The following is a 22,799-nucleotide window of genomic DNA, read 5'->3' on the forward strand; positions in this document are numbered from 1 at the left end:
AAGCAGACAATGGATAGTGATCGGCGGTGGGAAAGGAGAGCCGGTTCCAGATTGCCAGACACAGACTGCAACAAATATGCAACAGTATGCAACAAGTGTTGCGCCGCACAGGAGAACACTCTCATTATGCAAAGGTGGTGCACACAAGTTACAATAAAGCACATAACCGCTCTCATCACCTTGAAAAGGTACACAGTGAGCTAGGAACCTTTTCTGGTCCCAGGCCTGGGGATGTCAGCTCTAGCCAATCACAGTTTAGTACCCTATGGGTGGGTAGCAATGAGCAAGAACAAATGGTAAGTCCACAACACTGCAACAACACTATAGTTAGTGAAATGGGGATGGAATATGCCAGCCACCTGACATTCAAGGGTCTGTAGAAAAACATCTATAATGTCCTGCATAGGTTATAATATACTCAATATCCAATCACTTGGCCCGATAGGTTTTCTGGAGAGGGGCCCAGGTTGTGACGAAGTGTTGATGCCATTTGGGAGTAAAACCGGAGTGTGAGCTGAGGAAGAGCGAGATGTGCATGAATATTCTCTGTTCCTGTGCTGATCCTTGTTGGTTTTGTCTGTAATAAACCGCAGTTTGAACTTGACGTTGACTGAGTCCTCTGTGTATCTTGGGGGAGGGTGTTGGGCCCTCCAAGTATGCAAACTTCCAGTGTTCCTCTGGCATACCTGGGATTTCCACCCAGCAAGTTGGTAGCAGAGTGAATGATTGGGTGCTCCAGCATTGCACCAGATCGTCTCCTCCGCCGCCAAATCTGAGATGCTGCAGGACCCTTGCATATTTCGAGAAGACCGGAGAACGCGTGCCCATGGAAAGGCCATCAGTAGCCAGTTGTAAATCATCCTGCCCAAAATCAGTGAGGAGTCCAGGCAGACCAGGACGGGGAGGTGAGCACCTTCTAGAGGGGTCGACAGCCAAGCAGCGCCAGCAGACCATGGAGTGTGAGTATTGACCCAGTCTAAAGGCAACTGTCGGTGTGAGGGAGGGTATTGAGTATTGTGGAGTACTGCTTAGTATCTCTGAGTATTGGCAAAGTATTGTCTATCATTGTCAAAGGTAGTAGGGACAGTAGTGAAGGTAGATGTCCCTCTTCTATGTTTAGTGTACATTTGGATTCAGAGGTAGATGGTTCTGGTGAGTAACCTAGACTATTGACTTGAGGATACGGATGACAGAAGATAAGTAAATAATGGTTTTCCTGGGGGTTTGGCGTTTTTGCTTGGGTCATAGCTGATGGTATCCCATGAGGATTAGTAAGGGAGCTGGCGTAGATTGCAGAGGGTGAGTCGACTGATTAAGTCTCCTGGAGTGAGATGTTTTGCACGCTGGGTGACGCAGCAGGTACAGATAGATCACAGGAGAATATTGGTATACTCTGCCTTGAGGCGGGAAGACAGCTGTGGGGGTTTTGTGTGGTTTGGAAGTAACAGGCTTTTACAGTGTGCGTGCAGTATTTGATTTTTCTGCACTTCCTTGGTCAATAGATTGGTGACATCACCCGTAGGGTTGTACATAGAACACAGAGAGCATGAGACGGTGAGGAGCACATATTGGAAACTTGGGATTGACAGACGAGGTGAACAAGTGGTAGTGTGTGGAAGGCGCATGCGCAAAATTGTGGGTGTGCCTGAGGAGGCAGTCATTGTGAAGGAGGGGCAGTGCGTGGAGCACGCCTGATAATTTTTGCAGCCAGAGAGGCTCGTAGAAACTTAAAGTTATTGCCATTATATTGGGCCTTTCTCCCTGAACAGCGGACTATCAAAACCCTGGACTTGAGGTTAGGTAAAGGCATGAAAAGATGTACCAGGGGAAGTGCGGGGGGGACACGGCCCTTCAGCACTTGTGTAAGACACTCCTGCCTTATAGGGAGAAGATTTGCAAGTATAGTATAGAGTGGGCCAAAGGTACAAAGGGAATGTTAATGAAACCATGGCCACCTTGTGGAAGTTTCTCCAAAGACGTGCAGCAATCACTACTGATACACATGCAGAGAACCTATAAGGGGAAGAAGTTAACAAAACGCATGGCCATATTCGAGTTGTGGCACATGTTTCAGGAGGGCGAGGAGGATGCCACGAGGCGTCAGTGGATGCTGAGCCAGCAGGAGGTGAAGGAGGCACAGACACATCCCTCAGCACCTCCCCAATTCCTTCCAAGTGTAGCATCCGATGACACAGATGATGAGCAAGGGATGTACCCAATCCGAGAATTAAGGTGAAGTGGGAGAATGGGAGAAAAGACTCCCCCCAATCTCCTCGCGCCCCTAGCCTAGAGGATCGCGACCCAGACACCCGCCACGAGATGAATTTGCCTATCTACCAGATGACCAAATACCCTGGTACAGGAACATACGGATGTGCCCATCAGCCTGCCCACCAGCCTGCCCTGCTCAAGCCGACACCTGCGGCATGGATGAACTCGACTAAAACCTTCAACAGTAAATAAACACATCGTTAGAGATGCCATGACGACCTAGCCAACTGTCAGAACACCCATGCAACCATGCACACTGGACACCCCCACACCAATCCACATGAAGAACATACTCAGTGCTCTGACGTAGGTGACGGACACACCCACTGACGCGCATCTTTATTATTTTTCACATAGGTTTTTCGAAATGCAGAAACGCTAGATGCACAAAACACTCATCTAAATGCTTGCTGACGCTTCTCCTAACCCTTGCATTGTGATGAAAATACAACGTAGACATGGTCCTGCCTATGAAGCAATGTGATACCGCAACTTAAAGTGCCGTGCATTAAACATCCCCACCTATGCACCAGGCCCAAGTAGGCCGCAAGCAAGAGCCTCCACGAACATTGAACAAGCAAGAGTACAATTGCTGACCCTGCAGAACGCGCCCAGCGAGAACTGACAGCCAAGGGAGCGATGTTGCAACTCGCATGCCACCAGCCGACGCCAAGGTCGCACCTGCAAACTAAGCCAGACACACAGTGGAAAGTACAACTTAAATGTGCAGAATTCTGCCTCAACCACGGTCTCTCCTCACGTGACCAAGCCAAACCTGACAGGGTGCCAGACCCAGGAGGGAGAAGTCGCCTGGGTCCCACGTTTGAGACACAGGCTGCAACAATGAAATGACCCAATGGACACCTACAGCGATGGGAATGGTCTGCTCTCAGGCATGCGAGCAAATCCACACATTGTCTGCACAAACACATAGTTACATATTGTTGCAAATGACAGGTACACCGCGAGCTGGGAACAACGATGGTCCCAGGCTGGGGGGCTTGCGAGTCGACCAATCAGAACATGGGGCACTCATCACTGACGCCACTAACATTGGCCAATCATTAGGGGTCTTTGTGTAACAATTTTCAAGTATCTAATAGAAGGGACAACCCAAGTATACCACCTGACTGACCCTTAACCACTAACAGCGTTCTCTATACGTACGCTATACTAACCCTACCATCCGAGGAAGCAATCCAGAGTGGCGATAGGTTTTTGCTAACTTTCCCAGGTGACGCAAGTAGCGTGTCATATTGAGGCAAAAAGGGGCCTGCGAGCCCCACGAATTTCGAGAGTCTGGACGGACGCGTACGATCCTAGACCCATCCCTGCCGTTATTCAATAAACAGCAGAACCACCTTGCTTCTTGTGTGTGTGTCATACTCATTTTTGGGATACGCGGGAGGAGTTGGGGCCTCCCAGCCCGGAGGTCCGCGGAAGGCCAGCCGACCCCGGGAGAAACCCCCTGACAAGTTGGAGGCACTGCTGAGATATCTTTAAGATCTGACTTTTATTTTTATTTTTCCGAGTACTCTCGTTGCGGGGAGGCCCGGCGGCGCGGCCCCCTTTTTGAGGACTACAGGACCATCGCGGAACTGCGAGGAGACCGGACAGCGCAATCCGGATATTGGCCCTCGGGAGCCGGTTGAGAAGTATCCCGCCCTCGGTTGGCGAGTGTCCAGACGTGGTCCAGACGAGGGGAGGTGGCGAGCCGCTTGGAGGGGTGCACACAGTCGAGCAGCCCCGCATCAAGAGAACTTGGTGAGTATACCACACCCAACAAGCAATGTGAAATTGTGAGGGAGGGGGGAGGAATAGAATATGGGAGGAGGGAGGTGTCACCAAGGTGCGCGGCGAAGATTTGATAAATTAGTGTTGACGGTGAAGTGAATGGTAGCTGGACAAGTGTGAGAGCAGTCCGCTACGCTACAAAAAGGGTGGGCGGAGCACGAGAACATCACGTGCGGCCGCTCGTAGACACTGATTGGCCTAGGTCGCGACCACCTGTAAGGGTGTGTGTGTGTGTATGTGCGTGCCGTTTCCTACGAATTGGCGATTATTGATCAATGAGGATCCCTATTGATCGAGCAGAGAAACTCGATAGATAGATGACGTTTTCCTGTAGGCGGTAGCTAGCTGGTTGCCTAATACGGAAGATAATTGGCTGGTTAAGCCCTCCTGTTGAGGGGCGTATCACACGTGAGGCGACGCAGCGTGCGCAGTCTGCATATATTGTTGATTACCTTGTTCCAGGCGTGACAAGAGGACAGCTGTGGGGTTAACGGGGATAGATGGCAAACTTATTTCAAACTTTTAAAACATGAAAAGAACTTTACGGTAGTTTTGGAAGAGGTCGGTGACGTCACCAGTAGAGCTTTCATAGGACACCTCGAGCACAAGGTATTGTTGAAGAGTGGTGGGGAAGAGAATAGTGGTAAGGGAGTGGACACAGAGATAAACGGTAACGATTATATTGGGGCAAGGTGAAGAGAGGGACGTGACCGCGCACGGAGAACGACGGCCACGACGAGTGAGGAAAGAGGAGGAGGGGTGAAATAAATTGGGACGGCTGTATAAGCACGTCACACAGGGCACAGAGCCGCAGGGGGCTACGTGCGCCTCGGCCGTAGAGGGGCCGTAACGGTGTTAGGTGAAAGAAGAAAAGAGAGAAAAGAATATATAATTGCAAATGCTATATTTTGCTATTTTCTTTTAGCGGACGATCGCAAGTCCCCAAAATTACAGGGCCAGGTAAAACATCTGAAATTGTATAGCGTTCATTATTAGCAAGATAACCGCTACCATATCGAGGGAGGATAACAACACAGTGCTACTATGTCATACGGGACAGGATCGGGAGGGTGGGGGAACACCCTCACTACCCCGCTACAGCATGTGTGTAAGACACTCCTGCCTTATAGGGAGAAGATTTGCAAGTATAGTATAGAGTGGACCAAAGGTACAAAGGGAATGTTAATGAAACCATGGCCACCTTGTGGAAGTTTCTCCAAAGACGTGCAGCAATCACTACTGATACACATGCAGAGAACCTATAAGGGGAAGAAGTTAACAAAACGCATGGCCATATTCGAGTTGTGGCACATGTTTCAGGAGGGCGAGGAGGATGCCACGAGGCGTCAGTGGATGCTGAGCCAGCAGGAGGTGAAGGAGGCACAGACACATCCCTCAGCACCTCCCCAATTCCTTCCAAGTGTAGCATCCGATGACACAGATGATGAGCAAGGGATGTACCCAATCCGAGAATTAAGGTGAAGTGGGAGAATGGGAGAAAAGACTCCCCCCAATCTCCTCGCGCCCCTAGCCTAGAGGATCGCGACCCAGACACCCGCCACGAGATGAATTTGCCTATCTACCAGATGACCAAATACCCTGGTACAGGAACATACGGATGTGCCCATCAGCCTGCCCACCAGCCTGCCCTGCTCAAGCCGACACCTGCGGCATGGATGAACTCGACTAAAACCTTCAACAGTAAATAAACACATCGTTAGAGATGCCATGACGACCTAGCCAACTGTCAGAACACCCATGCAACCATGCACACTGGACACCCCCACACCAATCCACATGAAGAACATACTCAGTGCTATGACGTAGGTGACGGACACACCCACTGACGCGCATCTTTATTATTTTTCACATAGGTTTTTCGAAATGCAGAAACGCTAGACGCACAAAACACTCATCTAAATGCTTGCTGACGCTTCTCCTAACCCTTGCATTGTGATGAAAATACAACGTAGACATGGGCCTGCCTATGAAGCAATGTGATACCGCAACTTAAAGTGCCGTGCATTAAACATCCCCACCTATGCACCAGGCCCAAGTAGGCCGCAAGCAAGAGCCTCCACGAACATTGAACAAGCAAGAGTACAATTGCTGACCCTGCAGAACGCGCCCAGCGAGAACTGACAGCCAAGGGAGCGATGTTGCAACTCGCATGCCACCAGCCGACGCCAAGGTCGCACCTGCAAACTAAGCCAGACACACAGTGGAAAGTACAACTTAAATGTGCAGAATTCTGCCTCAACCACGGTCTCTCCTCACGTGACCAAGCCAAACCTGACAGGGTGCCAGACCCAGGAGGGAGAAGTCGCCTGGGTCCCACGTTTGAGACACAGGCTGCAACAATGAAATGACCCAATGGACACCTACAGCGATGGGAATGGTCTGCTCTCAGGCATGCGAGCAAATCCACACATTGTCTGCACAAACACATAGTTACATATTGTTGCAAATGATAGGTACACCGCGAGCTGGGAACAATGATGGTCCCAGGCTGGGGGGCTTGCGAGTCGACCAATCAGAATATGGGGCACTCATCACTGACGCCACTAACATTGGCCAATCATTAGGGGTCTTTGTGTAACAATTTTCAAGTATCTAATAGAAGGGACAACCCAAGTATACCACCTGACTGACCCTTAACCACTAACAGCGTTCTCTATACGTACGCTATACTAACCCTACCACCCGAGGAACCAATCCAGAGTGGCGATAGGTTTTTGCTAACTTTCCCAGGTGACGCAAGTAGCGTGTCATATTGAGGCAAAAAGGGGCCTGCGAGCCCCACGAATTTCGAGAGTCTGGACGGACGCGTACGATCCTAGACCCATCCCTGCCGTTATTCAATAAACAGCAGAACCACCTTGCTTCTTGTGTGTGTGTGATACTCATTTTTGGGATACGCGGGAGGAGTTGGGGCCTCCCAGCCCGGAGGTCCGCGGAAGGCCAGCCGACCCCGGGAGAAACCCCCTGACAAGTTGGAGGCACTGCTGAGATATCTTTAAGATCTGACTTTTATTTTTATTTTTCCGAGTACTCTCGTTGCGGGGAGGCCCGGTGGCGCGGCCCCCTTTTTGAGGACTACAGGACCATCGCGGAACTGCGAGGAGACCGGACAGCGCAATCCGGATAATGGCCCTCGGGAGCCGGTTGAGAAGTATCCCGCCCTCGGTTGGCGAGTGTCCAGACGTGGTCCAGACGAGGGGAGGTGGCGAGCCGCTTGGAGGGGTGCACACAGTCGAGCAGCCCCGCATCAAGAGAACTTGGTGAGTATACCACACCCAACAAGCAATGTGAAATTGTGAGGGAGGGGGGAGGAATAGAATACGGGAGGAGGGAGGTGTCACCAAGGTGCGCGGCGAAGATTTGATAAATTAGTGTTGACGGTGAAGTGAATGGTAGCTGGACAAGTGTGAGAGCAGTCCGCTACGCTACAAAAAGGGTGGGCGGAGCACGAGAACATCACGTGCGGCCGCTCGTAGACACTGATTGGCCTAGGTCGCGACCACCTGTAAGGGTGTGTGTGTGTGTAAGTGTGTGCAGTTTCCTACGAATTGGCGATTATTGATCAATGAGTAGATGAGGATCCCTATTGATCGAGCAGAGAAACTCGATAGATAGATGACGTTTTCCTGTAGGCGGTAGCTAGCTGGTTGCCTAATACAGAAGATAATTGGCTGGTTAAGCCCTCCTGTTGAGGGGCGTATCACACGTGAGGCGACGCAGTGTGCGCAGTCTGATTATATTGTTGATTACCTTGTTCCAGGCGTGACAAGAGGACAGCTGTGGGGTTAACGGGGATAGATGGCAAACTTATTTCAAACTTTTAAAACATGACAAGAATATTCTGGTAGTTTTGGAAGAGGTCGGTGACGTCACCAGTAGGGCTTTCATAGGACACCTCGAGCACAAGGTATTGTTGAAGAGTGGTGGGGAAGAGAATAGTGGTAAGGGAGTGGACACAGAGATAAATGGTAACGATTATATCGGGGCAAGGTGAAGAGAGGGACGTGACCGCGCACGGAGAACGACGGCCACGACGAGTGAGGAAAGAGGAGGAGGGGTGAAATAAATTGGGACGGCTGTATAAGCACGTCACACAGGGCACACAGCCACAGGGGGCTACGTGCGCCTCGGCCGTAGAGGGGCCGTAACGGTGTTAGGTGAAAGAAGAAAAGAGAGAAAAGAATATATAATTGCAAATGCTATATTTTGCTATTTTCTTTTAGCGGACGATCACAAGTCCCCAAAATTACAGGGCCAGGTAAAACATCTGAAATTGTATAGCGTTCATTATTAGCAAGATAACCGCTACCATATCGAGGGAGGATAACAACACAGTGCTACTATGTCATACGGGACAGGATCGGGAGGGTGGGGGAACACCCTCACTACCCCGCTACAGCATATATGTAAAACACTGTCACCCCATAGGGAGAAACTGATTAAATACTGCATAGAATGGACACAGGGGACGGACAACAAAATGACGACACCATGGCCGCCTAATGGCAGTTTAGACCCATATGTCCAACACTCACTATTGACCCATCTGCATAACACATACAAGGGGAAGAAATTGACACACCATGTGGAGGTGTTTAACTTATGGAGGATGTTCCAGGGGTCCCGACCAGGACCGAACAGAATGTTCACTGTTGGGGAAACAAAGGAGGAAAAGAAGGTTAAGGAGGAAGAACAGAATGGGGAAAAAGAGAGTGAAAACACACAGAGCACGGCGAAAGGACAAGAGGGAGGAGAAAAGAGTAGCATCGCAGATGAAACAGAAATAAAAAAGGAACAGGGCGACGACATGCCCCTAGCGAAGGCAGTGAAAAAAGAGGAAGGGGGGTTATATCCTATAACGGAACTACGAGAAATAGTGAGAGAACAATTAAAGGCGGCTGAGGGGTATTCGAACCCAGCATACAGCCCACCACCATATACAGCTACAGGTGGCTACACGGGAGGGGAGCCGACAAGTATGGTAAGGTCAACTTATACGAAGATGCCCGCAGGGGAGGGGAAGACTAGCGAAGAACAAATTGCAGAAATAGGACATGATGAGTGGGTAGCTGCACAGGTGTTATTAAAATTGCGAGGTTCATTAACAGGAGAAGAGAAGGAGGTAGTAAGGAAAATGAACGAGGACAATGACAGTAAGAGCGAGATGAAAGGGGAAAGGGGGAAAAGAAAGGAGGAAGAGCTGTTACGAGAAGAAGAAGAGATTTTGGAGGAACGATTAGCAGAGTTAAGGAATGAGCAAAATGCCCTGATCAAACAGCTTGAGAGGGAGGAAAGTGAGAGAAGACGAGAAAGGAAATAAAGTAAGAATGAGTTGGGAAAAATGAGGGAACGAACTGAAGAACGAAAGAGAGAAGCTGAAAGGCTAAGGGCAGCAGCAGAAAGGGTATCTCAAGCAGCACAGCGCGACAAGAAAAGAGAGGAAGAAGAGAAAGAAAAGGAAATGGAAATATGGAAGAGGAAAATACTATCGGAAACGACAAAGAAATACGAAGAAGGGAGGATGATAGAAAACATATTAGAACGGGAAAGAGAGAGATGGGAAAGGAGGAGAGATGAGGAAAGGCTATTGGAAAAGATGAGTAGTGAAGTAATGGAGGAATTAATAAAGAAAAGAGAGGAAATGGGTGGAGAGATAGTAGAGAAAAAAGTGGGGGAACGAGAAGATAGGAGAGGGGAGAGTGAAATAAGGAAAAATGTACGCAGGAACACAGAAGTAGCAACAACATCAGCGCAAAGGGGAGCAATTGGTAAAGAGGAAACGGGAGGAACGGATTTAATAGATTTAAAAACAGTGACGATTAGGGGGAAAAAGACGGATTGGGGGTCATCACTCCTGGATGACTTTTGCAGCGAGGAAGAAGAAGGAATGGAGAGAGAAGGAAGAAATAGGGAAAGGGAAATCTTAGATAGATTGTACATCACCCGGACTAACTGGGAATCACCATGGGCCTGCAGAAGGAAGAAAGAACTGGGGGGAAGTGAGGGGGAAGAGCAAGGAATGGCGGGAAAGCACACACGTGCAGCTACACCCTCATCATCCCGTCCAACATGCTCCACCAGCCCGCACTCATCCCGTGCAACATGCCCACCTACACCCGCACCCGCCCCTCACGAACACACACCCTAAGCTGGCAGGCTTAGAGATCTCCCTGGACGCAGGCAGGAAGAACGAGTACACACGCCCACATCAAATAAAGGAAATGATAAAAGAAGGGGAAGAGATGGAGGAGAAACAGTTACGAGCAGGGGAAATATGGACATAACAGACGATGTAGACGACACGGAAGAAGAGGAGGGGTACACAGACTCGACTCTGGGGAACCTGGGGGGTCAGATAGGACACAACCTAATGCCACTTTTGGAGAGAGGGGGGGTTAGACCACAATACGTCCCTTGGAAGCATGCAGACAAGGAAAATATAAAGTGCAGGCTCCCATCATTAAGTGGAGGTGCGGGGAAATGGATATATGAGATGGAAAAACACACTGCAGGACAGAAACTGGCAGTAGGAGATGTGAAGGGCCTACTAATATCAATATTGGGGGATGCAGCAGATGACATCTGGAAGAGAGCAGGCTTCCTCGGGGTCAAAATAACAAACACATCACACGAAGGGGCGCCATTCTCAAACTGCAGACATGCATTATGGCAAGCACTGAGGGTACAATACCCAGACACATCAGACATAGGAGAAATTACATCACGCAAGATGCGTGAGAACGAAGATCCTGTTGATTATATCCAGGAAATTCAAGAGAAGTGGCGTATGGAAAGTAGAGAGCAATGGGACAAGACACCAGCAATATTTTATCATATACTAATACAAGGGCTCCCGGAGGCAGTGCAGAAACAATTGAAGAAAGTAGTGGGGATGGAAGCAAAGGCTTGGCCAGAAATACAACTGACGATAGTACATCATTGTAGGACACGGCAAGAAAAGATGAAACAAAAGGAAGAGGATAGGAAAGCGGAAGAGGCGAAATTAGTGCAGAAAAAACGTACTAAGTACACGATGGAAGGTGCACTAATAACTACACCTACAACAATGACACCAAACCCCACGCAAGTAGTGGCCGCACAAGATCCCTCCCAAATACAATCACCACAGATTATAGCACAACAGCTGCCCCCACCCCCACCATACACGACTATCATAGGAGGAGGATATTCAACACCAGGAGCTGGATATTATACTTACAACAGGGGAAGGGGAGGAATGATGAGGGGGAGGGGATATGGCTATAACGCACAACAGCAGGGGGAGGATTCAGAAGCTTCTACCCCACTGGGCAACCAGTATACCAGGACAATTCCGGAAGTTTCCCATGGCAGACCAGAGAACCACCTGTATGTTGGATCTGTGGATTGTTAGGACACATGTCACGCACATGTAGAATGAGACCCGGCACACCAGCATGGGGAGAGCAGGGACAACAAGGGCCTACAAGGGAGCAGCAGGGTCACCAACAACAGCAGGCACTGCAACCGGACAGTACGCATCAACAGTTAGTAACACAACAACAGCCACAGACATATTCACAACCGCAACAACAGGTAGCGATATCACAACAACACCAAGTGCAGCAAGTACAGCAGCCCACTCAAATTCAGGACCAAAAGGTAACCTCCACAAATACACAGCTACAGCAAACACAACTGGGAAGGGTGACTGTCCTGGGACACAACCCTTACACAGGAAGTGGTCAATCATTATACCCACAATAGGACAGCCCACAGACGTCCTTGGTGTGTCCCATCCTGTCGGTAACACCTAATAGTGCGGAGGAACCACGCATAGAGGTAAAGATAGGTGACAAAAGGTTATCATTCCTTGTTGACACTGGGGCAACCCGGTCTTGCATAAGGGAAGGTAAATTTAAGATGTCAGGTGAGGCCATGAACACCCAAGGATTATCTGGGGCTAGCGGGTTGGTTCCCTTTACTGATAACATCCCCTTATCAATAGGGGATTATGACATGTCCGTCCCGCTTTTATATTCAAGGGACTCGCCAGTAAACATACTTGGGAGAGACATAATGAGCAGGTTGAATATGACAATCTCCTTCACGGAGAATGGCATAATATGTTCCACCCCTGGAATAAACATGCTCACTGCACGGCAAATTATGCAAGCATACTGTGGGCAGACAGTGACTAGGGCTGAGCCAGTAGATGGCGAACTGTTCCAGTACGGAACAGACATGGCATTCGCATGGATGCCAGGAATAGAAAGGAAGATCTGGAGGAGGCCAGCAGCCTATCTGTTCAGACCTGAAACACCAGCCAATGAACCAGAAGGAAAGGTGATTTCAGTGAGCATCGAGAGCATTATAGCGACTGCTGATTAAATCGCAGTACATGCCCAAGACCGGGAAGGAAGAGCATGGAGGGCAGTGATAGCGCTTGCTGAGGGATGCAGGCTCACCCAGGTGTCAGACGAGGAGCTCTTTTCAGAAGACAAGGAAGAGGGTGAAATGGTATTTATGATGAGTGTAGATATATGGCTAAGAGTGACATACAAACAAGTGGCACAGAAAATTGCAATGGCACTTGAAGCACCCACATCTACCCCAGTTCCCTTTTTCGAGGAAGATATGGCAAAAGTTCCAACATCACTGTGGACCACTAGTCTCTATGACGTGGGTTGCATAAAAAGTATCGGGGGAGTAAGAATAAAACTGAAAAAGGGTGCAATACTCCCTAGAGTGAAGCAATACCCACTATCAAAAGAGGCAGATGAGGGCATATATGAAACAATAACGGCCCTTATAAATAATGGCATATTGGTACCATCAGAATCACCATGTAACACGGCCGTGTATCCAGTACGCAAAGCTAAAGGAGGGTCTTGGCATTTCATACAGGACCTCAGGCCCTTGAAGAACATTGTAGAAGCAGAATACCCCATAGCAGCAAACCCGGCCACCATATTATGTGGAATTCCAGCAGAGGCCTCACGATTTACAGTGATTGACCTCAAAAATGCCTTTTTCTCAATACCCCTGCATCCAGATTCACAAGATCTGACAAGCTTCACGTACAGAAACACAAAATGGAAACACACCAGGTTACCAGAAGGGTACTGCGAGTCACCCTCAATTTTCAACAGAGTAATAAAGATGGACTTGGGAAACATTGAATTGGAAAGTACAGTGTTGACGACATAATAATTTGCAGCACAAGCGAAAAAAGGTGCAGGGAGGACTCATTGAAGATGCTGACAATATTGGCTGAGAAGGGTTACAAGGTAGACAAAGAAAAGTTACAGTACTGTCAGGAACAGGTATTATACATTGGTCAACTGATATCCCAACACGGAAGAAAGATTGCACCACAAAGAGCACAGGCTATATCAAACAGGCCATTACCACAAACAGTGAGGGAGCTGCAGCAGTTCCTGGGATTGTGCAACTACTGTAGAGCATGGGTATTTGATTACAGCTCATACATAGGACCCCTACTTGAAGCATTGAGAGAAGCAAACAAAGGGGAGATAAAATTGGGGTTGACAATGGAAATGAAAGAAGCATTTGACGAATTGAAACACGCCATATCAACTGCTCCGGTACTGGCCACCCCAAATTATGAACGACAGTTCTTTATCTTTTCGCATTGCGACTCAGCAGTAATGAAAGCAGTGTTGGCTCAAAAAACAAGCATGGGATACAAGCCAGTAGCATTTTACAGCGGTTACTTGGACCCTTTTATGTTAGGTCACTTTCCTTGTGAACAAGGCCTCGCTGCAGCTGCCTTCGCGGTAGAGAAATCATCATCTATTACAATGGGGTGCCCAACCACACTATTTGTGGAGCATGCACTATTTGCAATATTGAACAAGCCTAAGTCCACACTAACCACGCAGAAGGCGTCAGGTTATGAGATCATCTTATCTAGACCAGAACTATCTATTGTTAGATGCAGCACAGTTAATCCTGCAAGGTTTATAGCGGAAGTTGTTGAGGAAGGTGACTATGCTCATGATTGTACCCAGACTACTGAAATGTACTCATGTACTAGAAAAGTAGAGGAGGATGCGCTAAATGGAGGAGAACTGTTGTTCATTGATGGGTCATCGACAATAGACCAGAGTGATGGGATAAGGAGAACTGGGGCAGCAGTTGTAAAAATGACAGAGGAATTGGTGTGTGTCGCGGTGAAATGTGTACAGTTACCACAGCATTATTCCGCTCAAGCAGCGGAATTGGTTGCACTAATCTTGGCGTTGAAGGAAAGCTTTGACAAAAGAGTTACTAAATATTCTGATAGCGCATATGTCACGTCAACTGTCCACTCGGGATTGACAAAATGGCGGAGAAGGGGGTTTAGGAGAGCTGACGGCACTCCAGTGCAACATGCTCTCTTGTTAGCTGAGTTAATTGAAGTAATAAATAATCCCCAGGAACTAGCTTTGGTTAAATGTCCCGCACACACTAATGGAGAAGATCACATCTCAAAAGGGAATGAAGCAGCAGACGCACATGCCAAGTATGCTGCTTATTTTGGCGAAATATGGAACCCCCCAGAGTCAGAGAGAGGGAGAGGGAGGGGGATAGCTAAAGAGATGTTGATGAAAGAAGGGTATACCCATCTCCCAGCCACACAGATAATGGAATTACAAGCGGCTGCATCAATGGCAGAAAAAGAAATATGGGTAAAAAGAGGATGTACAATGTCGCCAACTGATGCACTATGGCGTCAGGGTAACACTGGAAAGATGGTCATGCCATTGGCACTATTGAACACCGCCCTGAGCCAGCTCCATCACCCAGCTCATACAGGGAAGGAAGTTATTGCAGCACGAATTAGGGAAGACTGGTTCTGCCCCGAGTTAAATTCTCATGTAACAAATTTTATCAGCAATTGCCTCACATGTCAACAGTTTACTGCCGGTCACACGCTGCAAAGGTACTATACCCCGGCCAGAGGGACCCTTCCTGCACATTCACATTGATTACGTTGATAGGATCAACGTATGTCAAGGAAATAGGTATATGATTGTAGTGGTATGCCCATTCTCCAGGTGGATTGAGGCAGGACCCTGCTCACATGCGGATGCATTCAGAGCAGCTAAATTTCTAGTGAGGGAGGTTTTCCCCAGGTGGGGAGTGTGTGAAGTACTGCGGTCAGATAACGGCCCGCATTTCGCTAATGAAATGTTTCAGCACATCACATCCTTACTGAACATCAAGCATAAATTTGCGTGTGCATATCACCCGCAGGCCAACGGTATATGTGAACGCCTGAATGGCTTATTGAAGGAGGCAATCACAAAGATATAGCAAACAACAAAGAAGAGTTGGTTGTATTGCCTTCCGCTAGCTCTATTCGAGCTAAGGAATAGACCAGGGTCTGACCACCACCTCACTCCTCACGAGGTGGTGACCAGATGTCAAATGCGCCTTCCTCTAACGCCAACATCAGGAGCATTCACAGACTATGAAAACACTGCAACTGTTCTTGGTGATGAAATGTACCAATATGTGTCTTCTTTGATTACTAGTGTAGTGTTTGTGTCTCAACAGCTCGAGCGCACGCGGGGCGGGTCTAAGAGTTACCAACAAGAAGACGCCGACAAAGAATTGGAAAAGGAAAAACTGTGCAAAATTGCTAAAGGTGACCACGTGCTACTCCGCAATTTCAATAGAAGGTGGAACAGCACACGCTTCACTGGTCCCCACTTGGTAGAGGAGGTATCTACGAGAGCAGTGAAGTTGCAGGATAAGCGTGCTTGGAATCACCTACACGACGTGAAGATCTGCAAACTCCAGACCCGCCCTAGCGTTACCGACAGGGCCATTGGAAGAACAGCAACAGCATCACCTACGGAGAAGGAGACGCCTACCACAACTGACGACCTTAGTGTCACTATACCCTATCAACCCCCAGTGTCCCCAGAGACAAGTACTGAAATAGACACTGGTGATTTGCATACCGCCCATCCCATGGTCACAAGATTGAAGAGTAAACAGACTTCTGCCAGTTGAGCCCCAAACCCTCTGCCCACGATCGCCCTGCCCACTACAGCCACGACCCAATTGAAGGACATTGTTTTGCGCACATACACATGTAAACACTTGTATGTTTTCTTTTTTCTTTCTTGCACATGCAGGTACGGTGTGTAATTGTATTGTTAAGAAAATAGGTAACTTACAGCGTACATTGCCCAGGAGTAGATGCTACCCACAGACGATAACTACCCTGAAGCACTATCACACCAATTTGTATATCACATAAAAAGGCCAAAGTACCTAAAAAGAAGAAGGGTACGTGTTTACTACACCGCATTTATCTTGGCCATAGAACAATCAATGCCCCATCTTCACCAGCACTTACCTGCTCTGAGAGATAGATCGCTTAGATTGGCGTGGGAGCAGCTCTTCGCCTGGGCACTGAATGACTACCTGATAGGGAGGGCTTGATAACGACAACTAACAATAATAACAAGCGTATTGAGAATTTTCAGGCGGGCAACTTTAACGTTGCAAGAATAAGCTGCCGGACTGCAGCAAGGTAAGAGCAAATGCCGGTGAGACTAGCTTTTGTAATAAAAATGATAGGGGTTTTGGTGATCACTGGTTTTTTGGCTGCCTCTGTATGGCAGAAAAGTTATGCTATCAATATTATGGCTGCACCCAGACCTAACGTACCCCCACCCACGGCTGCAACAGGTGTTACATCAGGTGGTACTAGCAACCCTCCACATAAGGGAAGTAGAGTTAAACGCAGCACATACTCAGATAATAAAGGTATTGATAATTACATAACAGATTCAGCACACGTCTCGAACAACATGTGGTACCAGCACATGACCCAAATAGGTAAGCAGACAACAGAAGACAGCTGCTATGTCTGCTCATTGATCCCATACGCCATGAGCACTTCTCGAACATTTGTTGCCAGAGATAGAAGAGAAGACGGCACAATGTATAATCTACCTGGCACTATTCCAAACGAGAGGGCGATTTCAAGGAACAGTGGTGAGACTAGTGTGGAAAACGCGAAACACATATCCATACGAAAACAACTTCCTCAAGTCATATTTGAGTTACCACAAGAGCAGTTTGCATGCTGAAGCGTTCAGATACATGACAAGTGGTCCTGAAAAGGGAGAAACGAAGAAAGTAACACTACAATACCTACCATGTGACTGGTATGCCACTGAAGTTTCTGGTACACAAGGCTGTTGGGAAAGACCACTGGTAACAATAACAGGTGAACAATAAATGGGACATAGGAGTGGTTGGCAGCAACATGGTAACAAGAGAAAATATTACCACCATAGATGAACACAATAACAGATGTTGGACTATATCGGGCAAGTACGTACCCATGCTGACGTGGATGGAGAAGGATGAAGACCCAATGAGCATACTGCCGCTGTCTGCACCTAAGCTATGCTACCAACACAGAGGAGAAGTGGACGTGGGATACAACACCAACTGTGCAAGCGTGTTAGAGTTACCAGAGGGGGAGCAGGAACAGCAGTGTTAATGGACCACTACTGGGCCTGCGGAAATAAGGGATACCACACCCTGCCCCCGGTGTGGAATGGTATATGCACAATGGTACACATTAATGTACCATCACTAGTGGTGCCCCAAAAACATGTGAACATGGCGAACTTCCCCAAAATGGATGAAGGAAACAAGAGGAAGAAGAGATCGGTACAATCTCAGAGGGGGTCAGACAACGACAACAACAACAATAATGTCCTGAACAGAAAAAAGAGACAAGGAGAACCTCTGACAGGAAATTACCTATGGGGAAGGTCGGAAACAGCACTCACTTCAATCCCACCAGAACACAGATTATTCAGCAGAGCAGCAATGTTTTTCTCGTCAATAATACACCCAGGACTACAAGTTTATGCAAACGCTAAATGGCTCCAGATAACCCCATGGGAGCTGATGATGACAATTAATTCAACAGTAAACGGATTCAACGCAATAAAAGAGGAACTACGAGCAGTGAGGATGGTAGCACTACAGAACAGATACATATTAGATCTCCTTACAGCAATGGAGGGAGGAGTTTGCGCAAAGATAGGACAATCATGCTGCACATTTATCCCTGCTAACGATCATGCCGACAATGGTACACTCAGCGAAGCAGTGTCACAACTGGCCCAGATGCACTCCAAAATGATGGAAGAAAGTAAAGGAGTGAAGAGAGATGACAGCTGGTTCTCATTGTTGTGGTCATGGATGCCATCATGGCTGTCGGACGGGCTGAAGATTATAGTTGGATGTATAATACTGGCTGGAGCTGCATTGATTATAATAAGGTTCTGGAAAGCCCGGAAAGCATGCACTACAGACGAAATGATCGAAATGGTTGGTATGCACCCCTGGATGCCAACTGATGATGACCAGCACACAGACACAATAATAAAGGAAAGAGAAAAACTGCGCAAACAGATCATCACCAACCACCTGGACCCGCCATCCGTGAAGCTCGAAAGCCCAAGAAACCCGAGGAGCTACATCGGAAATGGGTATACTGCACAGGAGGAAGTTGTGTGTATATGTATTGGTCATTTGAGGACCATGTCAACCACTATGGACACCTGGGAGGAGTAACTAAAATATGGAGAGTAAGAGGAGATAAGGAAAAGGATATGTTTGTGGTCGACAAGTCGACCGGATGGGGGACTGAAGTGGGAGAATGGGAGAAAAGACTCCCCCCAATCTCCTCGCGCCCCTGGCCTAGAGGATCGCGACCCAGACACCCGCCACGAGATGAATTTGCCTATCTACCAGACGACCAAATACCCTGGTACAGGAACATACGGATGTGCCCATCAGCCTGCCCACCAGCCTGCCCTGCTCAAGCCGACACCTGCGGCAAGGATGAACTCGACTAAAACCTTCAACAGTAAATAAACACATCGTTAGAGATGCCATGACGACCTAGCCAACTGTCAGAACACCTGTGCAACCATGCACACTGGACACCCCCACACCAATCCACATGAAGAACATACTCAGTGCTATGACGTAGGTGACGGACACACCCACTGACGTGCATCTTTATTATTTTTCACATAGGTTTTTCGAAATGCAGAAACGCAAGACGCACAAAGCACTCATCTAAATGCTTGCTGACGCTTCTCCTAACCCTTGCATTGTGATGAAAATACAACGTAGACATGGTCCTGCCTATGAAGCAATGTGATACCGCAACTTAAAGTGCCGTGCATTAAACATCCCCACCTATGCACCAGGCCCAAGTAGGCCGCAAGCAAGAGCCTCCACGAACATTGAACAAGCAAGAGTACAATTGCTGACCCTGCAGAACGTGCCCAGCGAGAACTGACAGCCAAGGGAGCGATGTTGCAACTTGCATGCCACCAGCCGACCCAAGGTCGCACCTGCAAACTAAGCCAGACACACAGTGGAAAGTACAACTTAAATGTGCAGAATTCTGCCTCAACCACGGTCTCTCCTCATGTGACCAAGCCAAACCTGACAGGGTGCCAGACTCAGGAGGAAGAAGTCGCCTGGGTCCCACGTTTGAGACACAGGCTGCAACAATGAAATGACCCACTGGACACCTACAGCGATGGGAATGGTCTGCTCTCAGGCATACAAGCAAATCCATGCATTGTCTGCACAAACACATAGTTACATATTGTTGCAAATGACAGGTACACCGCGAGCTGGGAACAAGGATGGTCCCAGGCCGGGGGGCTCGCGAGTCGACCAATCAGAACATGGGGCACTCATCACTGACGCCACTAACATTGGCCAATCATTAGGGGTCTTTGTGTAACAATTGTCAAGTATCTAATAGAAGGGACAACCCAAGTATACCACCTGACTGAACCTTAACCACTAACAGCGTTCTCTATACGTACGCTATACTAACCCTACCACTCGAGGAACCAATCCAGAGTGTCGATAGGTTTTTGCTAACTTTCCCAGGTGATGCAAGTAGCGCGTCATATTGAGGCAAAAAGGGGCGTGCAAGCCCCACAAATTTTGAGAGTCTGGACGGACGCGTACGATCCTAGACCCATCCCTGCTGTTATTCAATAAACTGCAGAACCACCTTGCTTTTTGTGTGTGTGTCATACTCATTTTTGGGATACGCGGGAGGAGTTGGGGCCTCCCAGCCCGGAGGTCCGCGGAAGGCCTGCCGACCCCGGGAGAAACCCCCCGACAAAGGGCAGGAGAGGGATACTCACATCCAACATATAAGAGACCAACATATACTAAGGAGGGGAGGCTGAAAGGCGCTGGGCGCCAGCTACTGATCAAGAGGCGAGCAGCGAGGGGCAGAGGGGCATGAGGGTGTGGCTCTGGAGTATAGCCATGATTAAGTGGCTAGAAAGACAGATACTCCTGAAGCTGGAAGGGAAAACAGATGGAGAGGCCGACGGGGCGACTAAGGCAATGGCAGGTCTGAAGAAAAGCAGCGAAGCATCAGACTGGGTGGAGAAATTGGATGAGGAGGACAGGAGAGAGAAGGAGCGGGAGGAGAAATTAGAACAAGAGGACAGGGAGAAGAGATAAGAGAAGTTGGAAAGGGAGGATAGGGAATGAAGGAAGGAGGAGCAGAAGGAGCGCATGGAAATGGAAAGATAGGAGAGGGTCGAAAGAGACCTCAAGGAAAGGAAGAGAGCAGAGGGATAGACTGACACTGGAAGTGGAAGAGATCGAGAGGCGAAGGGAAGTAGCAGTGGGAAAAATGCAAGTTGGCTGAGAGAGAACAGAGGAAGCTGCAGTTGGATACACTGGCAAGGGAACGAGCGCACAGCGAGGAGGACGAATGAGCAATAAGGGTGGTAAAGATACAAGGAGATCTGGACAGGGGAGGCGACACGCTGGAGGAGGACAGATGGACAGAACCAGATAGCACAAGGTCACGAGGCCGGAGCACAACAGAGAGTGAGAGAGTGCAGGCCTAGGTGCCTGAGGGGAGGAAGCAGGTACGACCTCAGGGACATCGAGGAGACTGAGTTTTGCAGATGACTTTTGTAGCAACATGGACACAGGGTCCCACAATGAAGACAGGACCAGTGGAGACTAGAGGGGGTAGCAGTACCGACCCCAGTCTGCGGGGATGGTGACAGACAAGTTGGTGTCATGGGAGTTTAAAACGCACATTGGGAGAGAAGGAGTGGGCTGCTTGAATGAGCAGGCGCGACTGACAACTGACTTACACACCCCACAAGGCACCACTACATATGTCGATAGACTTAGAAACCTTCCAGGACGAAGGAAAGGAGAGACAGCAATGGCCTGCTCCAGGGAACGGTTGGCAAGGAGATATGACGATAGTGTCCAGGTACCCATACTAGAACCGGTGGATGTATGCACAGGCATTGAGAGTGAGAGAGAGGACAGGCAGGTCAGACTGACTAGAAGAATGCATGATGAGGAGGAGGGGTTCACACAAATACCCTTATTAGAGAGAGGAGGAGTGTGACTCCAGTATATACCATGGAAGCACACAGGTAAGGAGAATGTGAAGTGTAGACTGAGCGTAGGGGCTGGAAAGCGGATTTACAAAATGGAGAAGATGATGGCGGGAAATAGGTTAGCAGTGTGGGATGTAAAGGGACTCCTAGTGTCGATCCTAGGGATGCAACTGATGACGTATGGAAAAAGGCAGGGTTCCCGGGGATGATGACACAAACCAGTGTACACAATGGTTCAGCGTTTGCAAACTGCAATATGGCAAGCACTAAGGACACAATAACCAGACTCATCATACATTGAGGCGATTAAGTCTCGGATGATGAGGGAAGATGAAGACCCTGTGCAGTACATTCAGGAGATTCAAGAGCTTTGGCGCCTTGAAGCTCCCAAGCCATGGGACAAAACAGTAGCTATATTTTATCACAAATTAGTACAGAGGCTGCCAGAGCCCATCCAGAAAAATGTAAGGAAATTGGTAGGGATGAAAGTGAAAGGGTGGCCAGAGATACAGTTCATCATAGTTCATCATTGTAGGCTATGGCAGGAGAAGATTAAGAAAAAGACAGAGGACAGGAATATAGACAAAGCAAAACTGTACAGAAACAACTATCGAAGTAATTGATGGAAGGCTCAGTTTTGAATAACCCCACCCCGCAGGCACAGCAGCAGCAGCAACAACCACAGCAGTTTGCACCGCCCCTGAGGGAAGGGTTCATGCGGCGGGTTAGTTCACAGCAAGGGTTCCAAGGAAGGGGGGGCCAACAGAGAGGGCATGGATTCGGACCACAGATGCATCACAACCAAGGGAGCTTTCCAGGAGGGTTTTGAGGATATGGGCAACAGGTGTAGCAGAACCCAGGGGATTTCTCTGGGGTTTCCAAGGGCAAGGGAGGGAGCCACCACAATGCTGGACGTGTGGACAGTTAGGACACATTTCAAGAGTGTGTAGGAGGTACAGAGGGATGGAACAAAACTGGGGGGCGCAGAGACAGCAGCCCTATCAAGGGCACCAGGATGATTACTATGCACAGGACCAACACCAGCAAGGAAAAATGCAGGGCACACATCAACAGAGGCCACAAGTACAAGCCACACAAACACAAATGCAGGTACCACAGATGCCAGCACTGGTACCACAGTATTTACAAGCACCGGAGATTTGAGGGAACACACAGCAATTAGCACAGATACAGTGCAATGACGCAGCACAACACGTGGACTCAATGGCGACAGTTCCCATCAGACAAATGGGAGGAGATACCATGGTG

General features: G+C 48.6%; 1 protein-coding gene across 1 annotated transcript in view; it reads right to left on the bottom strand.

Moving 5' to 3' along the window:
* LRRC2 (leucine rich repeat containing 2) overlaps nucleotides 1-22,799 on the bottom strand; it is a 1,026,596-nt gene that overhangs the window by 259,014 nt on the left and 744,783 nt on the right. The gene's annotated exons all lie outside the window — the stretch shown is intronic.

The sequence above is a fragment of the Ambystoma mexicanum genome, chromosome 6p (assembly GCF_040938575.1).
Source record: "Ambystoma mexicanum isolate Mex_15411 chromosome 6p, UKY_AmexF1_1, whole genome shotgun sequence".
Taxonomy (NCBI): domain Eukaryota; kingdom Metazoa; phylum Chordata; class Amphibia; order Caudata; family Ambystomatidae; genus Ambystoma; species Ambystoma mexicanum.